The 21,977-nt window shown below is 32.3% G+C and overlaps 1 long non-coding RNA gene across 2 annotated transcripts; it reads left to right on the top strand.

Annotated features, from left to right (window-relative positions):
• Positions 1 to 15,102: 15,102 nt before the first annotated feature.
• Positions 15,103 to 18,809, top strand: LOC134234517 (uncharacterized). 2 transcript variants are annotated; one of them, XR_009985194.1, is made up of 3 exons: positions 15,103 to 15,129; positions 17,119 to 17,230; positions 18,634 to 18,809. It is a non-coding gene; the product is annotated as an uncharacterized LOC134234517 (long non-coding RNA). The 2 variants fall into 2 exon arrangements; XR_009985193.1 differs by lacking the exon at positions 15,103 to 15,129 and having other exon boundaries at positions 16,200 to 17,230.
• Positions 18,810 to 21,977: the final 3,168 nt, after the last annotated feature.

A 21,977-nucleotide genomic window follows, 5' to 3' on the forward strand; every position in this document is an offset into this window, starting at 1 on the left:
TGTTTTAACCTTGGTTCAATTATTTTTTTGATGAATAACGCCGATATTTAATCTTCGATCATTTAACAGATATGTAATACTCACTTAAGATACAATTAAAATTATGAAAGTATGTAAATACTTGGTTTTTTATGTATAATACAACTGTATAACAAAACATAGATTATCTTACATATCCAGACATTTACTTTGATAATCTTCAGAAATGCATATGAAATACTACAGAAAAACACCCATCCCTATATAACTCGCATATAAATCGGACATAGACTTTAAGACCAAAATTGAACTCCCAAAAAGCCGACTTATATGGGAGTATAAACGGTACATGTACCTTTTCCAGATTGATTCTAAAATAATAATGCCACAATAATGTACGACGGTTGTCCGTAAAGTTCGTGGACAAGCTAAGAATTAAATAAAAGTAGCGTCATTGATATTTATGATTAGCATATTTCTAATCCTTTACTAAATGTGAACTGAGAAATGTAAAATCGGATTCAATTTCAAATGTTTAATTACAATTATGACTTTATAATTAGACTTGGTATGGCGACCCGAAGCAACGCAAAATTTTGACAAAAAAATTATTTATCACATTATAAATTTCATTGGTGTTTTATATAATTCTGCAGAAATCTGGATGACTTTTATATTATAAGGTTTACAGAAGTTATCACTTCAAACCTGCAAAATGTGAACATTCAAAGTTCTAAAATGGCTGAGCAATCAAAGTTAGAAAATATTAAGACAGATCGGAATTTTTCGAAAAAGGGACGTTTTCGGAATAGGTAGAGCAGTAAGCAGTGATAAAATTCTGCGTAGACATCGGAGAAACAACTACAGAGACCAAAACATGTTGTAAACAATCGGGAAAAACATAGTAAAAGAAGCCGTACATTAGTATTTAAGTGGCATATAATATTTTCGAACGGAAGTTACATTTTACAGGATGACATGCGTGAAGGCAAACCATCATTCCGAGATTGCAGTGCTGTAAAAATGAACTTCGTAACGTGACTTTAACGTATTTCCAGAAATAATTTTTTTTTCGCGACAAGGATTGGAGGATTGCAGGATGTGAGACAGGAATTGTGAAATATTATTTTACGTATGAAACCTGAACATTTTGTGCACATATTTATGACTGGTTAAAGCGACATAAGAAATGTGTTAAGTTAAACGGTGACTGTATTGAGAAAAGTTTCATGTATTCGTATTATGCTTTTGACGTCGTGTAACGTCAAGAATTTTTATTTTAGTGCTCCGGGTATGAATGTGCGTCTTTTTTAATCTGATAAAAATATAACTATTTTTGCTCTGATTTTGTTGAAAACTTCCATGTTAATAAATTAAAACATAAGTTTAATGAAAATAATAGTTTCATATATATTATCAATGTTTGTCAGTAATTATCAATGTTGTCCACGAACTTTCCGGACAACCCTCGTATTCAAGTAAAACTGATAGCAAATAAATGATTAGTTAAACATAAATTGTAAATATTCATGTCTCTCTTTATCGAAATTTAGAGAAACGAAACAGATTAAAAATATATGATTAAAGAGAAAATTATAATTTTTTTCCCGATACGAATCTCTGAAATGTTAACAGTGACATGTGTTAAGCTGTATCAAATCTAAATTACAAAGTTTGGAATATTTAAATATATTCTAAATATTTTAGGTTGAGTTTTAAAATGATTGTATCAAATTAAAGGAATTTAATTACTTGTTTGCTTCTGAATTTCCAGTAAAAAAAAATTGTTCTTTTAAAAGGATTTGAATATCATTTCATTTATCCCTTTATTTTTATCTCTTTCTTCTAGCTATCTGACTATCTGTCTCCTAAACATTGGGGCTTAACGATGTTCCCTTGACTAGATAGAAAACACAGTAAAACTTCAATAATTACTATTTATATATCACAAGGGCATATATGCATATTTTGACAAGTGATATCTGATTGTTCAGGAAAGGTGGATGTGTGTTTCTCTTAGATGTAACAAGCGATTTCTAAATTTTATATCATTAAGGGTTGCAACTGCAACGCTTAATGATACACAACTGTGTATCATTAAGCATCGAGTATGTCGATATTTGATGTTTCATTAAGCGTCGGTGTTGCACTGCATTTGTGACGCTTAATGATATAATTTTGTCATTAAGCGGCGATATAGCATTAGCTGTAGATTATGTCACTTAATAATGCAATAATTTATGCCATTAAGCGTCGGAATTAAAACGCTTAATGCTATTTGTATAATGAAGCGGCGTTTTGTCAATAGAGGTTGCTACAATGCTTCCATGATTAAAAACATTGGATCATTTGTTTATCAAGTAGACAATATGGTTGCTATACATTGAATACCTTTAAAGAAAGAAGTGACATATATAAAGACCTTATCATCTTCCTCTTCCGTTAGCCGGACAAAAAAATCCGTTGCCCCCTGCTCACCGCGGGGAGGTGGAAGAAGGGTTTTGAGCAGGATATATATTTACTAAAATATTCTAACTCTATTTCTAACTTGCACTAGAGATGTGATGAAACCACGTATTCTAATATTTACATCAATCAAATTGACATGTTTTGTAATCATAATGCCCCAAACATTATAAATGATAATACTGTTCTTGTCCAGCAAATTAAAAAAATTGCAAGGACTTGTTTGTACCCGGGTATGTTAAGGAAGCATATGAGTTATTTCTTGAGAAATTTAGCCTTTTTAAAGAAAATTAATATGATTAATTACCTAAACCGCTGATAAACGTCAACTGTTATTAACTATTGCAAACAGATAAAGGAATGTCTAAGGCAAAGACGAACATCTCCGCCACAGCATCACGTGACTTCTATTAATAGCGAAATTTTCCCTAATACAAAAGCCAACAGAACAACAATACACCGGAGTTTAACACTTTCTTTGAGTAAATAATATAGTTGAAAAACATCTAATTTGCCTAAAAAGTGCTGCTAGAATCCCACTGTCATGTCAATAATATAATTATTCCACATATTCACAGGAAACCTTACCCAATGTTTTGAATTTTATACATATGAACCGAGATTTTTCATAAAATCATGTTTAACTCGGGAATCTAGCAGCACTTTCCAAGTTTGTCAGAGGACAAGCTTTTCATCCGTACAAATTTTATGTTTTGAAATATCCAGCGTATTGTTGTTCTATCGCATTATTTTTTACACGAATCACAGAGGAAAGGCCGACGGGGATACGTTATATAGCTAACTGTCTTCGAAAGAGAATAAAATCGATGAAAATAAATTAACATACCTGTATTATTTACTGATCTCCATATGAATTTAAACTTTATTTTACGTATCTTCTTACATGTCGTCTAGGCCGAATTCTCTTTACGCAACATCATCAATTCACATGCCGGTATGTACGTCATCGGTAGTAGATTTTAATCAAATTGATTGATTGATTGATTGTATATTGTTTAACGTCACTCTTGAGAATTTTTCACTCATATGGAGACGTCACCGATGCCAGTGAAGGGCTTCAAATTTAAACCTATACTCGCCACTCAGGGCCATTGAGCAGTGAGGGTTCTTTATCGTGCCAACGCCTACCGTGACAGGGGACCTACGTTTTTAAGGTCATATCCGAAAGACCCGTAACTTTCACTTCTAGTGCCGAGCGCTTGGCAAAGGAACGGTCGCTACCTATATTAACGTCTTAGGTATGACGCCAAGCCGCGAACGAGAATCGAACCCGGGCCTCCCGATCACGAAGTTAACGCTCTGCCACTAGGCTACCGTGACCTAATCAAATTGACAGATAAAGCATAACGAAATAAAAACATCTTATTTTTGTCAATGTTTACACGTTTCTATTCATTTTCTAGCGTTAAATTACATCTCTAAATATCAATATTACAAAAACTTGTGTTCTAAAATTGACGTCATCTTGCCTACTATGACGTCATAATGTAGCACTGATTTAGTCCAGATAGAATATTTTGTATGCTTCCTTATTCCCCCTGCGTAGCACTTAAAATTTTATAAAATTCAAAACGTTGAAGAAAATCTCATAAATAGAAGTTTTTGATAACACTCTGATCTGTTTTTTCCCCTATGATATTGAGAACTTTGATTATTTGAAAATTTAAAAACAAAATTCATATTTTACTTTATTTCATCCTGATGGTACATAACTGCTCAAAAATGCAGAGACAACATCCTCCAGCAAATTAAAAAAATTGTAAGGACTTGTTTGTAGCACTTAAAATTTTATAAAATTCAAAACGTTAAAAAAACCTATCTCATAAATAGACGTTTTTGATAACACCCTGATCTGTTTTTTTTTTCCTATATTATTGAGAACTTTGATTATTTGAAAATTTAAAATCGAAATTCATATTTTAGTTTTTTTCATCGTGCAATCCATGCTAATATTTAACTCTTATGCTACACATCTAAATCTCCAAATAATCAATTCTAATAAACCATGCAAAGTTCAGTGGAATACTTGTTTTCCTTGAATTTTTAAAAAAGAAGTCATACAAGTTGGAAAAAAAAAACACGTGGCAAGACTTATAGTTCAAATAGCTTTTATGCTCGGGCTCAACATTTTGAAATTTCGATGAAGTTTGTAAACAATTAATTGCAAGGAGGAAAAAAGTGCTGATAATCTTCTGAAATCAATAATATATACAGGGAAAAAATCTACAACTGTATGGCTTATATACAAATGAATACCGTGAGTTCTTGGGGTGACTTAACTCATTTAACTTGACTTTTGGTCAGTCTTCAATGATAGCTGTTCAACAAGTACGCATATTATTTCAATTCAACGGATCACTTAACTATATACATTCAGTTCTCGTTAACTTGCAACTGTACAACTGTAATACATATTTATCTATGCAGTCACTCACTACAAATTTGATGCATATATACATTATCACAACCTGATCTCAGTCTTACAAATTTCAATATAAATCAGGTCCTGTAACCTCTGATTGGACTACTTACATTTCCTTGTATTTTTGCGTATTTATCTGTCCCATAAATTCTATACATTTGAACTTTTACAAACATTTTCAGAAAAGTCTAGGTCAAGAAATTATCATTGAATTAAATTGCTGATATATATTAACGTAATACTATTTTATTGAGGTAAACCTTCTTTAATGATTGAGATATTGATAACGAAATTTGAGGTTGATTAAGAAGTATATGACTTTGAAGACTTTGTAACATACTTATATTCTGATGCTTTTTTTCACTGACTACAGCTAATAGCTACTGAAATCATCTACAAAATTGATATCTTCCAATGAAAAGGCTAAAAAATTTCTGTACAAAACATTACGTAAATCTATAAACGACTAACATAAATGTCTGACATAAGTGCATGAACAAAGGCTACTTCATTACATACTGTCAACCGTGTTAAACACTGTGCTGCTTTAAAAATCTAATAATTTTAGAAGAATATCATCATGATAGCTGTAATATGTCGGTAACCGATGAACCTCAATCTGTCTTAAATTAGTACATAGACATGGTCCAGTGTTGTTCCCCCTTCAGTGGTGCTATAGGATACAAGTTGTCTGAAGTTAAGATTGCTCATGAATCTTTGAATTGGGCATGCAAATGGAGTAATGGGGCATATCTGTCAGTTTTCTGTTGTAGAAAAAAGTGATAGAGTTGTTAGAGCTATAGGAGTAATTTTTGATAATAAGGAAGTTTGGAAGAAGTCAGGACAGAAGACAATTGATGGGAACGTAGTGTTCATAGAAAGAGTACAAGAAGAGATGAAAGAAAAGGCAACTACAGTGGTAAGACAGCAATTTCCAATTCGGTTGTTTTGTGCTTGTACAGTTCATAAGGTGCAAGGGATGATAACTAAAGAAGCTGTAGTGATTTAAATAAAGTTTTTGCCCCAGTTCAAGCATACGTTGCATTGTCAAGGGTTACTTCAAACACTGGCTTATTTATTGATACAGAAGATTCATCTCGTTTACAGAAAAAACTATGCAGATCCAGAGGTCAAGACAACATTAAGTGAAATGCCGAAGGTTACTTTTGATGACACTTCACAAAGCTTACCATCTAATGGAAAGAACGTAATTCTTCATAATATACAGAACTTTGGCAGTCATTTTGAAGACCTACAAAATGATGCAAGGTTTACAGAGGTTGATGCCATATGCTTAACAGAGACCTAGTTAAGATTTGGGGAAAATACAGAGAAAAATGGACTGCAAGGGTTTTAATTTCATCATCTGCCTAGAGAGGAAGCATATGAAGAAAGTACAGCAAACCTCTGTTATAACGAAATCACAGGGACCTAAAACATTACTTCGCTATATCCGTAATTCGTTATAATTGTATAAGAAATTCATTAAATTCATATAGCTGAGGATTCAAGATGACTTCGCTATATCCGTAAATTCGCAATATCCGTGTTCGTACTTACCGAGTTTTGCGTGTGTCAAATCAAAGTTTATGCATGTCAAAGGGTGGAGGAAATGGGCTGTACTTGAAAGATAGGAAGGATTATGATGTTGTTCTCATAGTTTAGATGAATATTGAAGGAATAGCAGTGAAAATGATCAAGGAAGATATTTTGTTGCTGTGTGTCTATCGCCCATGCATGGAAAAAATAACATCATTCCTACACAATCTTCGGAATGTTCTGAGCTTCCTGAAAACAAATGGCATTGACTGTATTATCATGGGTGATTTCAATGAGGATGCAAAAGCTAATGGCCAAATTCAAAGATTCATGAGCAATCTTAACTTCAGACAACTTGTATCCTATAGCACCACTGAAGGGGGAACAACACTGGACCATGTCTACGTACCTAATTTAAGACAGATTGAGGTTCATCGGTTACCGACATATTACAGCTATCATGATGATATTCTTCTAAAATTATTAGATTTTTAAAGCAGCACAGTGTTTAACACGGTTGACAGTATGTAATGAAGTAGCCTTTGTTCATGCACTTATGTCAGACATTTATGTTAGTCGTTTATAGATTTACGTAATGTTTTGTACAGAAATTTTTTAGCCTTTTCATTGGAAGATATCAATTTTGTAGATGATTTCAGTAGCTATTAGCTGTAGTCAGTGCAAAAAAGCATCAGAATATAAGTATGTTACAAAGTCTTCAAAGTCATATACTTCTTAATCAACCTCAAATTTCGTTATCAATATCTCAATCATTAAAGAAGGTTTACTTCAATAAAATAGTATTACGTTAATATATATCAGCAATTTAATTCAATGATAATTTCTTGACCTAGACTTTTCTGAAAATGTTTGTAAAAGTTCAAATGTATAGAATTTATGGGACAGATAAATACGCAAAAATACAAGGAAATGTAAGTAGTCCAATCAGAGGTTACAGGACCTGATTTATATTGAAATTTGTAAGACTGAGATCAGGTTGTGATAATGTATATATGCATCAAATTTGTAATGAGTGACTGCATAGATAAATATGTATTACAGTTGTACAGTTGCAAGTTAACGAGAACTGAATGTATATAGTTAAGTGATCCGTTGAATTGAAATAATATGCGTACTTGTTGAACAGCTATCATTGAAGACTGACCAAAAGTCAAGTTAAATGAGTTAAGTCACCCAAGAACTCACGGTATTCATTTGTATATAAGCCATACAGTTGTAGATTTTTTCCCTGTATATATTATTGATTTCAGAAGATTATCAGCACTTTTTTCCTCCTTGCAATTAATTGTTTACAAACTTCATCGAAATTTCAAAATGTTGAGCCCGAGCATAAAAGCTATTTGAACTATAAGTCTTGCCACGTGTTTTTTTTCCAACTTGTATGACTTCTTTTTTAAAAATTCAAGGAAAACAAGTATTCCACTGAACTTTGCATGGTTTATTAGAATTGATTATTTGGAGATTTAGATGTGTAGAATAATAGTTAAATATTAGCATGGATTGCACGATGAAAAAAACTAAAATATGAATTTCGATTTTAAATTTTCAAATAATCAAAGTTCTCAATAATATAGGAAAAAAAAACAGATCAGGGTGTTATCAAAAACGTCTATTTATGAGATAGGTTATTTTAACGTTTTGAATTTTATAAAATTTTAAGTGCTACAAACAAGTCCTTACAATTTTTTTAATTTGCTGGAGGATGTTGTCTCTGTATTTTTGAGCAGTTATGTACCATCAGGATGAAATAAAGTTAAATATGAATTTCGTTTTTTAAATTTTCAAATAATCAAAGTTCTCAATAACATAGGGGAAAAAACAGCCCACAGTGTAATAATGTAAATGTGATGGGACTTTTTAACAATACTCAGAAACGTAAGCGTAGTCATGGACATCGTTCTTACAATAAACCTGCAATACACGACGTCTCTTTTGATTCATTACTACCTTATGTAAATCAACAGTTACAGTACCGACCGGACACAACCTCACAGAAAGCGAACCCGGAGCGGACCCGGTTTCGCTCTCTGGGTCCGCTCGGGGTTCGCTCGGGGTCCGCTAGGGCTGACCCCGAGCGAACCCGGAGCGGACCCAAAGCGAACCCGTAGCGGACCCCGAGCGAACCCGAGGCGGACCCAGAGAGCGAACCCCAAATTCAGTAGCGGTCCCAGCGAGCGAACGCGGGTTCGGTATATCTTTACGGAGCTGTCAATCAGGATTAGCGATTAACCAATCAGCGCGTCAACCAATCAAAATAGCATATTTGTCTATCGATTGGGATATAAGATCAAACGTGTAGATTTAATTTGATATAAATCCAAACACTACATACAAGCAAACCGCGTTAATGTGCTGTGTAAATCTATTATGATGATCAAGTTACGATTTGATATTATTTATTTTAATTCTCCCGGTTGTATTTGATATTTATATATTTACTTCCTTCATTTATTTAAGCAATTAATTAATTATATGTTTTAATTTTCCACGTAGAATTATACATGTAAATTTACGTTTTTATTTCCCTTAGTTTTTTTACCAGTATTGAAAGTCCATTTGGTAAATAAATTGGGTAAATACATCAGTCAATGCATAAAAACGGAAATCAATTGATATTTCAATTAATATTTAACTGACAAAAAGAGGAGAAAAGAAATAGTTGGCCTTCGACAATTATTGTAAAATTATTTCATTTTCTCAAGATACTAACAGTTAAGGAATATTAACTAGCCCAATATTTAAATATAAATAGATACAAGAAACATCAAGACGAGAGAGAGAGAGAGAGAGAGAGAGAGAGAGAGAGAGAGAGAGAGAGAGAGAGAGAGATAGAGAGAGAAAGATCATACATGTAACTGTAAACTCTCTTCATTAGACTTGATTTTAATAATAAAGCCTGATGACTTTTACTTAAATTTCTATGAGTCGTCCTCCCAATATTGTACTCAAATTGTTTTCTATAAGCCTGCTGTACATAGCTTTTTTTATAATATACATGTACAGTAAGATGTATATAAAGCACTATAAGAATAACCAACAGTTTTCGGGACGCTCTGTCTTTTCCGCGGGACAAAGAAAAAGGCATAAGATCACAGGAAAAAGAGAAACCAAAAACAACTAGCACTATAAACACTATATATTTACAAAGTTATATTTTTGAATTGGAAATATATACACTGTACAAACACTATTTAAGAAAGAAATCCGGACCGCTCTGATATAAGTCTGGTTTATCGGGGCTCAGGTGAAAGGCGATTTACATAATTGAACGAATTAATTACGCTAATTAATCACAACATTTAGTAAATCGTACATAGTTTCATTCTTTCAAAATGGCGTTACAATACTTGACAAAGAATAATCAGATAAAAATAATATAGAAGGGATATTTGAACATATGAATTATACATTTTCAAATGTTTTATAACTAATTCTTGGAGAAAAATAATTAATAAAGGCGTAAGCAATACAAAGTTATATGTGGGTTGTTCGTGAGTTTGTAACGCAAAATAGGCATTGGGTCTAATTCACGTTCATATTTCTTACGAAGTTTTAATGTGTAACTACAAAAATAATAAATGTAATGTAAATATACGAGATGTACAAAAGGTTACATGTAATTTATAGATGCAATATCATAATTCAGGTGTTTAGCAAACTACGATTTAGCAAAACGTAAGGAATAGCAAATGTTTTTCTAACAATATAAGCATGAATTTAAAAGGTATTTAGTTATTCAGTTTCACTTGTACACCAAATCAATTCAACACTCTTTTTTGTTTTCTGGTTATAAGTTAAGAAAAATAAATGCCTTATAACCCGCTGTTAAATTAGTTTGAATTTCTCGGGATCGAGGAATCAAGGAAATCCGAAATCAATTATTCATGTACCTGTAAATCTATGTCGAATGTACAGTTGAATTAAAAAAAAAAATACTGTAAAACGAGAAAATTTGGCGCATACGTATTTTAGCGCAAACGCAAGTGGGAATGCATTGGCGCAAATAAATTTTAGCGCTTGCACTTGTCAATAAAATAAATAAATGTGATATTTTAGATTTTTTTTTATCAACACCCGTATTTTACTTTTTGGTTAGTCAAGCACAGAAACACATTAGTACTCCCGTATATCAGTTAACATTCGTTAGATAACTTTACCGCGGTACGTGTTGATATCACATGGACGTTGCACAATATTAAAATTTATTTTATTTCTATTTTCAATTAAAAGAAATAGAGTATTTACTAATTTAAATCATATCAAAACATCGACAGATAATTACTTTGTGAAACGGTAATCCTAATCTGATATTGTCTGCAAGGATTCCACAATCGCCATGCTTAATTGCATTGTTTACCTCGAGGTCATAGATGATTGACACGCTGAGAAGCCAAACTTTGAAGGTGCTAATGATAATAATCGGGTAACAACTACTGGGGTAACAATAGTTTAATTAAATTGTAATTTGGCAGAATTTCCTGTCTTCCGAACATGTGCAGTGCTTGTGTGTATATAAAATCCAATGACCCTCGACATTACGTAATCGCGTGTTCCGGTTTACATGTACTTAATATGTAAAGGCATTGAACATACACATAAAGTGATATAAATTTAGAAATCCTTTAGCGCACAATAAATTTTAGCGCTCAGGGGCTCTTGCGCCAAAGGCGCTAAAATTAGTAGAGCGCCAAATATTCTCGTTTTACAGTATCAATGTTCTCCATTATATCACTGTTTACATGTTCAGTGTACATGTCCGCATCGTCGCATAAACCACAATGATCGATCAACAATACCACTACTGTATTGGAATATACAAGGGGCGGGGCTTACTGGCGGTAAGATTAAAGCGGGGTCCGCTTCACGCATCAGTGCGTAAAGCGGTCCCAGGAAGCGAACGCCGGGTTCGCTATAGCGGACCCAGAGCTGACCCCGAGCGAACGCGGAGCGAACCCGGGGCGCACCCAAAGCGCACCCGGAGCGGTCCCAAAATTTCTGAAAGCGAACCCGAAGCGGACCCCGAGCGAACCCGCGGTCAGCTTCGGGTTCGCTCTGGTGTTTGGTTGTGTCTGGTCGGTACTGTAGGTCTACATCATATTCGAACCAAACTTTACTCTGTCCCTTTGAAACTTTTAAATAGTCTTCTTGAAAAGACCAAGGAACATCCAAATTTAGATTCCTCGACACCTGAATATAGGCTCGGTTCTGTGATTATGGATATTGCACATCATAGGCTTTTTAAACCCGCAAGTTTCACGGAAGAAAATGCAGCTAAAACAATCCGTCTTTTCCTTAAACTTCAATATGCCAATAAAGGAATTGACGCGGTAAATATTAGTAATATTCTTAGTCACAAAAGGGTCCAGTCTTATATTCCACCATATTTCAAGTTAAAGACTACGCCTTGTATTTCCTACAAATATACATCGACCATTGCTTCCAAACTTTTCAATTACAAAAATACTTTACATGGCCTGGATATCGACTATCTGAAAAATAATCCCCTTTCGTGTTCATGTTCTTCTTCGCCCTATAACTATAGTCCTGCTGGACACGTTATTACAGGTGACGTAAATATAGTTCGTAATGAGGACCTAAGATCACTTATTTTAAAAGGTCCTAAATATAGGGAACCCCGATCCTTCAACTGGCGTCAGAATTTCATAAATATTATGGATTCTGTTGAAAATTACGCCAGACGATGGGCTAGATATGAAAAAGAAGACATTGACACCTTGTCAGAATGGATTAAATGTATCAGATCCATGTTAAAGTCACGTATTAAAAGATTGAGGGGCAAAATGAAAACCATCTATCCTTCTGTGTTCAATAAACCAGAAGTGAAAAAAGAATTAGATAGATTACACGATCAGTACGTACTGGTTCCTGCCGACAAAGCAGGTAGCAACATTGTCTTCGTTTGTAAGGCTCATTATAAATTTTATTTTAGAAGAACTTAAATTTAATTCTGCAAGTGGTAATCCAACTTATATACATGCGTAGTTCCCTTTCTAAGGAAGAAATCCTTCAAAATCACCTGTCAGTTTTGAATACTTTTAATATTCCACAGAGCCAAAATGAATTTGAACTACCTTATATATATTGGATTCCGAAACTTCATAAGAATCCTTAGAAACAAAGATACATTGCAGGTTCCAGTAAATGTTCAACCAAGCCTCTTTCGTTACTTCTCACTAAAATATTGACAGTTGTGAAGGAAAAACTTCAAGAGTACTGTACAACTATATATTCAAAAAGTGGTGTAAATCAGATGTGGATACTTAAAAATTCTAAAGAACTTTTGGACAATTTGAAATCACAAGACTTTACAAAAATCAACAGCATAAAAACTTACGACTTTTCAACTTTATACACAACAATTCCGCACGACAAATTAAAATCCAGGCTTTTTGATATCATTGACAGCTGCTTCTTCAACAAAAATGGAACTCGTAAGTTTACTTACCTCGTCATTGGTCATTTGAAAAATTATTTTGTTAAAACAGATTCTGATTGCACACATAAGTACTCTGAAGTTGACATCAAGAAGAAGCTTGAGTTTCTGATTGACAATATCTATGTGGTTTTTGGAGACCAGGTATTCCAACAATCTATTGGAATTCCCATGGGTACAAATTGCGCTCCGTTATTAGCAGACTTATTTTTATATTCATATGAAGCAGAATTTATGCAAAATCTTTTGCGTGAAAAGAAAAAAACACTTGCTGTGGCCTTTAACTCGACATTTAGATATATCGACGATGTATTGTCAATTAATAATGATAATTTCCATTCCTACGTCGACACGATATATCCTGGTGAGCTTGAGATAAAAGATACCACAGAGTCCAACACATCTGCTTCATACTTGGATATTTTACTTGAAAAAGACACAAATGGTAATCTAACAACCAAGCTATATGATAAACGTGATGACTTTAACTTTTCTATCGTCAACTTCCCTTACTTATGCAGCAATATACCTTCATCACCTGCATACGGAGTATTTATATCTCAGTTGATTCGATACGCAAGAGCATGCTCTACGTATGAACAATTTCTTAAACGAGGTAAATTATTGACAAGCAAGTTGATGAAACAAGAATATCAACAGTCTCGTTTAAAGTCATCATTTCGTAAATTCTATGGTCGATACAATGACCTTGTCAGCAAATACAATTTATCATTGAATGAAATGCTGACTGACGTTTTTCATACCAATTGTTAGTCCATTATTTATACACTGAATTGACTACGGATTTTTTCCGTTATTTCCTGATTATGACAATGAGCACACGGCGGGTGTGACCGGTCAGCAGGGGATGCTCACTCCTCCATGGCACCTGATCCCACCTCTGATGTTTCGGAGGTCCGTGTTTGCTCTGCTCTTGTTTTGTATATTTGTTTAATGGACGTTGAGATTGAATTCTGTTCGTTATTTCCATATCCTTATCAGAGTGTTATCAAAAACTTCTATTTATGAGATTTTCTTCAACGTTTTGAATTTTATAAAATTTTAAGTGCTACGCAGGGGGAATGAGGAAGCATACAAAATATTCTATCTGGACTAAATCAGTACTACATTATGACGTCATAGTAGGCAAGATGACGTCAATTTTAAACGCAAGTTTTTGTAATATTGATATTTAGAGATGTAATTTAACGCTAGAAAATGAATAGAAACGTGTAAACATAGACAAAAATAAGATGTTTTTATTTCGTTATGCTTTATCTGTCAATTTGATTAGGTCACGGTAGCCTAGTGGTAGAGCGTTCGCTTCGTGATCGGGAGGCCCGGGATCGATTCTCGTTCGCGGCGCCGCGTCATACCTAAGACGTAAATAAAGGTAGTGACTGTTCCTCCGCCAAGCGCTCGGCACTAGAAGTGAAAACGATGGTTGGCGTTCTTTAAACTTTTAATATTCGCACCAATAAATATCTTCTAAACTGTGATATTTGTATAATTTTGTGACTGATCAGCACTGAAGTCGTAAAAGGTTTGATTTAAGAAAAGGTTTTATTACTTATTTAGTTTTTTTAATACCCCAAATATGTTACTTTTTAGTGCAAAAAGGTCACACAATAATTTACGCTTATTATTTGCAAGATTTGTTCGATAATAAATATTATTCAAACTATTTTAAGTAAAATAAAATTACATTTATTGCCATGGTCACATCTCATAAAATATGATAAAGGTTACAGTAATTTACGAAACAGTTAAAGTTTAAGTGCAAAAAGGTCAATTTAATTGTACCGTAGATCAGTAAGATGCACACTGATCCCCTATTTCATCTGCGATTTTGAGTCACACTATATGAATACTTATCCAAAATATACTTCTTAAAAAATCCTTGATTTAAAAAACTTCACGAGTGACATACCTTAAAAGGAAACTATCCTTCTAATATTTTCCCCAAAATTTTTGTTGAAAATAACATCTACTTAAAATGAAAATTGTTAATGTTTCATTTCCTTGATTTAATTTAAAACTCAATGTTATATTCGTTTTTGCAAAAACACCCATGTTGGCAAAACATAAGTAATGATTTTCTAGAAGTCGGAATGCGCATACAACAAGCAATTCAATTCCTTTTTCCGTAAAATGATATCTCAAAACTGAAAATGGTTTCAAGGTGTATTTCTCTTTTTTTCAGGTTTCTCGGGTAAATCAAGTTCAGGTAACATCTTATTTTGAATACTATTTACAAGTTCAGAAATGACCCCTTTAAGTGGATAATGTAAAAGATGAAGACAACAAAAAGTTATCGATCTCAAAAATTCACAAACAAAACAAACCTCTATAAAATGCATCAAAATCGGAACCAAGGAAATTCCTGAGGTGTGATCATGTGCCTATGATTAGTAACCATCCCTGTTGAATTGACACATCTGATGTAAGCCATGAATCGATCAAGGATATATTGTATAGTATATTGTACTGTATTAAAAACAAATAGTTAACAGTGAATATAAAACAAGTTATCAAAAGTACTTGTAACCCAATTATATTTGCTAACAACGTCATTATAAGTCCGTTAGAATAAAAGAAATAATAACTTTAACGAGATTATTAAGTTCCCTCTAACGTCAATTTATCTATAAGTATACCTTGCTTTCGAAATTATTCGTACCAGGAGCAAACACTTGCGCAACAAACTTGGAAGACATAAATACCATAATTAAGACAGATTCTGTGATGTCTTTTATATAATATCTTCCTTCCCTAAAATACCACGGCCTTTTATTCCAAACTATCATGGAAGTGTGTGTTATACAAACTATTTTATAAGGGTGTTTTGTGCAAACTACCACACTTGATTTGTTCCAAGCTATCATACAAGTGTGCTTTGAAGTTTACCTGAGATACATTCTAGAGTATTTGGCCATGTTCATACTTTGTCCTCTCCATCTTCTCTACCACATGTATATTTCAAAATGCTCCTTCAACTAAAATATCAAATATTATGCAAAATATAACCAAAAAAATCAAAAATTTACATTTAAGAGTTAATATGGAAAACAGAAATATTCGATTGTGAGAGAGATTGTACTTGGTAAGTTATGGAAGAACAGATCGTCAGAAATGTATAAGAATTCAAACATTTACACTTTTATAATTTAGTTTTTTTTTCAGTTATACTTCTTTGAAAATCACCATAATAATAAACAATATGAATAATCTGCCGCTTTTAAATTTTTTTTAGTTAGTGAGCACAATAGCAAAATAGAGAGAAATAATATTACGATCAGTAAAAGTCAAGGTAAGTGATTGATTTCTTTAATTTTTGAAGATGGAATGGTTGATTGTTTGTTGCTAACACCTTTTTTACATTAATATGAGACAAAATCACATAATAGAAAAGGTCTTCAAATTTAGATCTTTTTACTTTGGTCATCGAACAGTAAGGGGACTTTATCGTGCCAACGCGTATTGTTTCACAGGTACGGTTTTTAGGGTCTCATCCAAAATGCCAATTAGTTTAATATATTTTTTAACATTGTCAAAGAATGACCATTCATTATCTATGTAGCGTCTTTTATTTGACGCGGTGGCGGTAACAAAATTGCACTCAGTACCTACCGGTAACCAAGCGAAAGTTCTTCCAATGTGCTACAACATGTAGTAGCCTTTTAAGGTTGAATGTACAAAATTGTGCGGCATTTTATGGCATATGTTAAATGTGCTGAAAAACATTATTCACATAGTATCTAAAATTAACATTTGCTTGACTTATTTTCATTGGCTTAACTTATTGACTTGTTTATCTTCATTCTGTTATGATCTGAAATTGTCGAGAAAATAATGACCTGTAATAAAAGAATTCATTAGAATAATACTATAGAAATTTTCTTTATTTTTAAAAGCTAATACTCAGTTAATACATATATATCTTTTGTGTAAGCCAAGTTATCAGTGAAACAAACATGAGAATATTGTTCTAAAATAGACAAAAGGCAGACTGTTACACATTTAAAAATGCTTTAAAAAGAAAGTAACAGGATATATAATATTTGAAATTTAAAAAAAAAAATTGCAAGAATACTTTTTGTAGAAACAGAATGTGAAAATTCATTGATTATATCAGCGTTAAATGTCAATTTTTCTGATCCAAGATAACATATTATCGTTTATGTCGTTAAAATTAATCTTTATTTTTCATTCTTAGGTGAAAGAAAAAATATTACAGAAGAATGTCAATTTGTTTTTCATGCAGTTATTGGAATCATTGCCTTTCAGCTTTTAATACTGATCTTTGTTTTACTTCTTTTTATATACAGGTAAATCCACAGATTTTGTTCACGTCATTTAAAGGTTCATGCATTTATTTAAGCCTAATAAAGAGCAATTTTCATGACGGTGATTTTTTGTTTCAAATGAAATAAATAATTTGATTTAAACAATATTTTACTATGTACATGTATAAACAGAAAAGGATTGGACGGACTGCAGGCACCGTCTATAGAAGTCCTCTCAATAATGCAATAAATAGAGGGAAAAGGAGCAATCTGAAGTTTGGTCCAATCATAATTTAATTTTGTTTTCTGTAAAGAAATAGATATATAGTATAATACAGAAAAAGCTTTTTTATTGGCTATATACTTAAAATTATCTTAAATAAGAACGGAAAATGGTTCGGGCTTAATCTTTTATAAAAACTCTTTAAAACATGGATCAGTTTTCCAGATTTTCCAATAATTCTTGTCATTCAAAGTAAAAAATCTATACTTTTCTCTTACTACAGTATAGATTCCAGATGTATGTTTTAAGTATTTGCACAAATTCCAAATACCCCGAGTATCACATTTTGACATGAAATATCTTGGATAAAACAAATTCAAACTGTTCCACCAATTCAAAAATTCATTCCATATTGCTTAAGTACTTTTACAAAATAAAAACTGCGTTCTATGCTGTGGAAAAAAAAAAACAACGTTTTTGTACTATTTACTTTAAGATCAGTAATGTTTTAGTTTTATTTTTTATGAAGATTTTTTGCATAAAGAAACATAATTTTTAGCATATTTTTACAGAAAAATATATGGTTTTTTTTTAAAATTAAAACTAAGATAGATTTGAAGGAGGGATTCTCCTCACAATTATTTAATAGTTGCCTACCGGTGAAACTATTGTTTCCTTGCTCGTCCAGCTGTTTGTCTGTTTAGTTGTTCGTCTGTCAGTCCGTCTGGTCCCTCTGTTTGATTGTCTGTTTGTCCCATTCAGTTTTAACACTTTTTCTAAATGATTAAAGACACTGAGCTAATTTTTCATAATTTAGTTATATTGTTGAATTACAAATCAATTTTGCATTCGTTCTGCTTCAATTATTTTTTAATGAGTAACGACATTTTTAATTGTTCAAGATTTTCCGTATTTTTTTCTCTGCATGATTGCAGATTTTGGACTGATTTTTGGTGCATGACTTTACCTTAGTGGCTTTTAGGTCAAGTGTGCATTTTACACTGTTTCAAACATTCCAAGCTAACTTTACCATTTCTATTTTAATTTGTACAAATAAAAGAAGGGAACGAAAATATCATATTTTAAAACCTTGCATTTACAAGTCGTATAAGCAAGTAAACCTTATTCCTTAAGTTAATGGTACAAGGGATAAATGAACGTGTAAACTAAGTATATAAAATAGCATGTATTTATTTCAAATGATGAAATTTCCTTCCTTTAGACATCGACGACAAGGAAAGTATGAGGTCCAAAATATCATGGCCAAGTCAGTAGACTCAACCAATCAGGTACAAGAACTGCAACTGATTCGCTATGAAGAATTTGAGGACAATATAAATTGTATTCCAAAAAGTATAAGTGAGATAACATATCATAAGGTACACCATAACCAAAGAACTTATGACTACAGTCGAGTGTATTTTCCGAAATTCAAAACCGTAGACACGCCCGCCGACCAGTACAGCAGAACTGTTATCAATAAACAAAATACTTATGAACGGAAAAGTAATATAGCGTGTTCTACAGACCAGGACAAAGTCCATATGAGGAGAGAAGTACGACTCTCATCCATAGATCAAGTTAATTTAAGAGGACCAAGGCCTTATAGTTTTGCAAGAACAACTTGGAATCTCTGAAAATTGATATCAACCACGAATTCATCATGAATATATTAAAAGGAGAAAATGTATATGTACTTTGAATAGAAACGTGCTTTTCTATTTTATTAATTCTCTTAATTTATGAAAATCATAAGGAAGATTATGACACAAAAAGCATATAAGTCATTATCATGGATTTTGAAAAAAAATATAAATGAAGAGAATATATCTGTTTTCTAATCAAAAAGTGCATTTAAATAACTTAGACATCATCAAGGTATACCTTTACTCACTTGACCAAAAATTCCACTGATAAGAACAAAAAACACATATTACACATTGCACACCTATAATGCTTGTGTCAATTTCAAATAACTAGGTCAATGTCCTACTTTTCATGCTAGTGGCCCCTCATTATTTCTCGAGAAATACCTCTACTTTTCAAACTATGACCATTTTTACTTCTCACACAAAATATTACAAGCAACAAAACTCTTTTTAAAAATAATGAAATATTAAAGCAATGGAACAGCGTTGCTTCATATTAAGAATTATTGCAGTCCGAATTTCCTCTGTCATATTTAAATTCTTTCCCCATTTTTAGCTCACCTGAGCCGAAGGCTCAAGTGAGCTTTTCTGATCACACTTTGTCCGTCGTCCGTCCGTCTGTCCGTCCGTAAACTTTTCACATTTTCGATTTCTTCTCAAGAACCACTGGGCCAATTTTTACCAAACTTGGTACAAAGCATCATTGGATGAAGGAAAATTTAAATTGTTAAAATAAAGGTTAAGTCCCCTCACATGGGGAGATAATCAAGAAAAGACAAAAATAGGGTTGGATCATTAAAAAAAATTCTTTCAAGAAACTGGGCCAGAAAAGCTGTATTTATCAATTTAAAAGCATTCTGGGGGTAGTGTAAATTCTAAATTGTTCAAATCATGACCCCCCTGGGAAGGGCGGGGCCACAATGGTATTTTATGGGACGTTTTACATTGAAATATATAGGAAAAATCTTTGAAAATCTTTTTCAGATAATAACCACTGGCCAAGAAAAGCTTAAACTTGTGTAAGCATCCTGGTATAGTGTAGATTCTAAATTGTTCAAATCATGACCCCTGGGGAAGGGCGGGGCCACAATTTGGAATAAAAATTTTACATAGAAATATATTAAAAAAATCTTTGTTTACAAAAATCTTCTTCTCAAAAACCACTGGGCCAGAAAAGCTGAAACTTATTGGAAGCATCTTGGGGTAGTGTAATTCTAAATTGTTCAAATCATGACCCCCGGGGGAAGTTTGGGGCCACAATGGGAAATCAAAGTTTTTCATAGAAATATATAGGAAAAATCTTTGAATGGTAATCTTCTTCCCAAGAACCACTGGGCCAGAAAAGCTGAAACTTATGTGCACATGGAAGAATCCTGGGGTAGTGTAGATTTCAAATGTCTAAATTATGATCAGTGGGGGTAGGGTGGGGATGCATAAGAACTCTAAATTATTTATAACGCCAGGTTAATTTTATATGGGGTCAATGATCAAATTATTGAGACATATTGTCTGGATTGGTTTTTGTATATCTTTTTGAATTTCTTTATTTCACAAATTCAATTTTTTGAAATAATTTATGAGCTTTGACATATATATTATTTGCAAAATGAAGTTTAAATATACATGTAACCTTTACTTTGTGATTTATATTGCAAGAAATAAAAAAAATGACAAAATTGAAAAATTAAATTTTTAAATTGATATTGATTTAAAACTTGGTTATTCCATCAATTTAGAACAATTTTTGATTTAACATATACTTTATAAAATTTCATTTGTGTTTTCTGAAACCTGAGTAAACGTCATCCTTAAGCTGAAATTTCCTGGCAATATACTGTGTATTTTATTGGAGATACATGTATACAAATCATAAAAGCCGAAAACTTATCGAAAGTCTTAAATTACAGATAATAAGAAAATAAAGATAGGGTTATAAACTACGTTAAGTCTGCTTAAACTCCTAAAATTGATCACAGTATTTAAGAACACAATATATAATCCAACAATTCATGTTTTCTGTTTTTAAGAATTTGAAGCTAAACTTCATAATTTGTAATTAAAAGGACAAGGATACAGTTTCATTTGATCTTTTTAAAATAAATTTTAATGTTTACAAATAATATTCCTAATTAAAACAATTCAGATGATCAGAAAAAAATTTAACATCATTTATTGAGTTACAAAGAAGGCACAGAACTTAAAATTCTTCATAATTAAAATAAAGCTCGTGCTTTGTTTTTGTTTATATATAGAAAATATAATATTAATAATAGCAAGAAAAATAAATCACTAGAAACTGTCTAATGGTACATTTATACATCCATTTGGTGTATTTAAAATGAAGTCCTTTATTGAAAAACTGCTTTGAACAAACATAAATATTAATATATTTAACCAATGTAAACAAAAACAGTTACAATGTAAATTTGTTTTGCAAACATATATAATGTAATATATTTAACCAATGTTAACAAAAAACACGACACGGGCCTTGTGCACATAACAAAGGGTTGGAGCTCTAAATCTGCCTTGTATTTCGACAATTAGAATTCTAATTAATACTGTTAACTTAGCATTGCGAGATAAAAATGGACAATGCCTTTTTATCTTTAAAGTAATTTTCTTAGTTCCTTAGTTCACCTGCCAAACGACTGAGCTTGCTTTCTTTTTCTTTTTTTTTATAAAAACAGGCAAAAACAAATAACATCATGTAGAAGTGAATTGTGCCATTTATAAAAGTACATGTGTATATGACAAAGTAAAACACAGTTAACAAAATGGAGGTAAGAAAAAAGGGACTCAAATATAGAGTATTACACATCTTAAGCAAAATATTGCACATTCTGACCCCAAGTACCAAAATGGCATTGTAACATGATAGACATAGGTTAAAAGTGGGTCAACGAGACTAGAATAA

The sequence above is a fragment of the Saccostrea cucullata genome, unplaced genomic scaffold (genome assembly GCF_032062105.1).
Source record: "Saccostrea cucullata isolate Sc308-1 unplaced genomic scaffold, CSIRO_AGI_Scuc_v1 ctg3471, whole genome shotgun sequence".
NCBI lineage: Eukaryota > Metazoa > Mollusca > Bivalvia > Ostreida > Ostreidae > Saccostrea > Saccostrea cuccullata.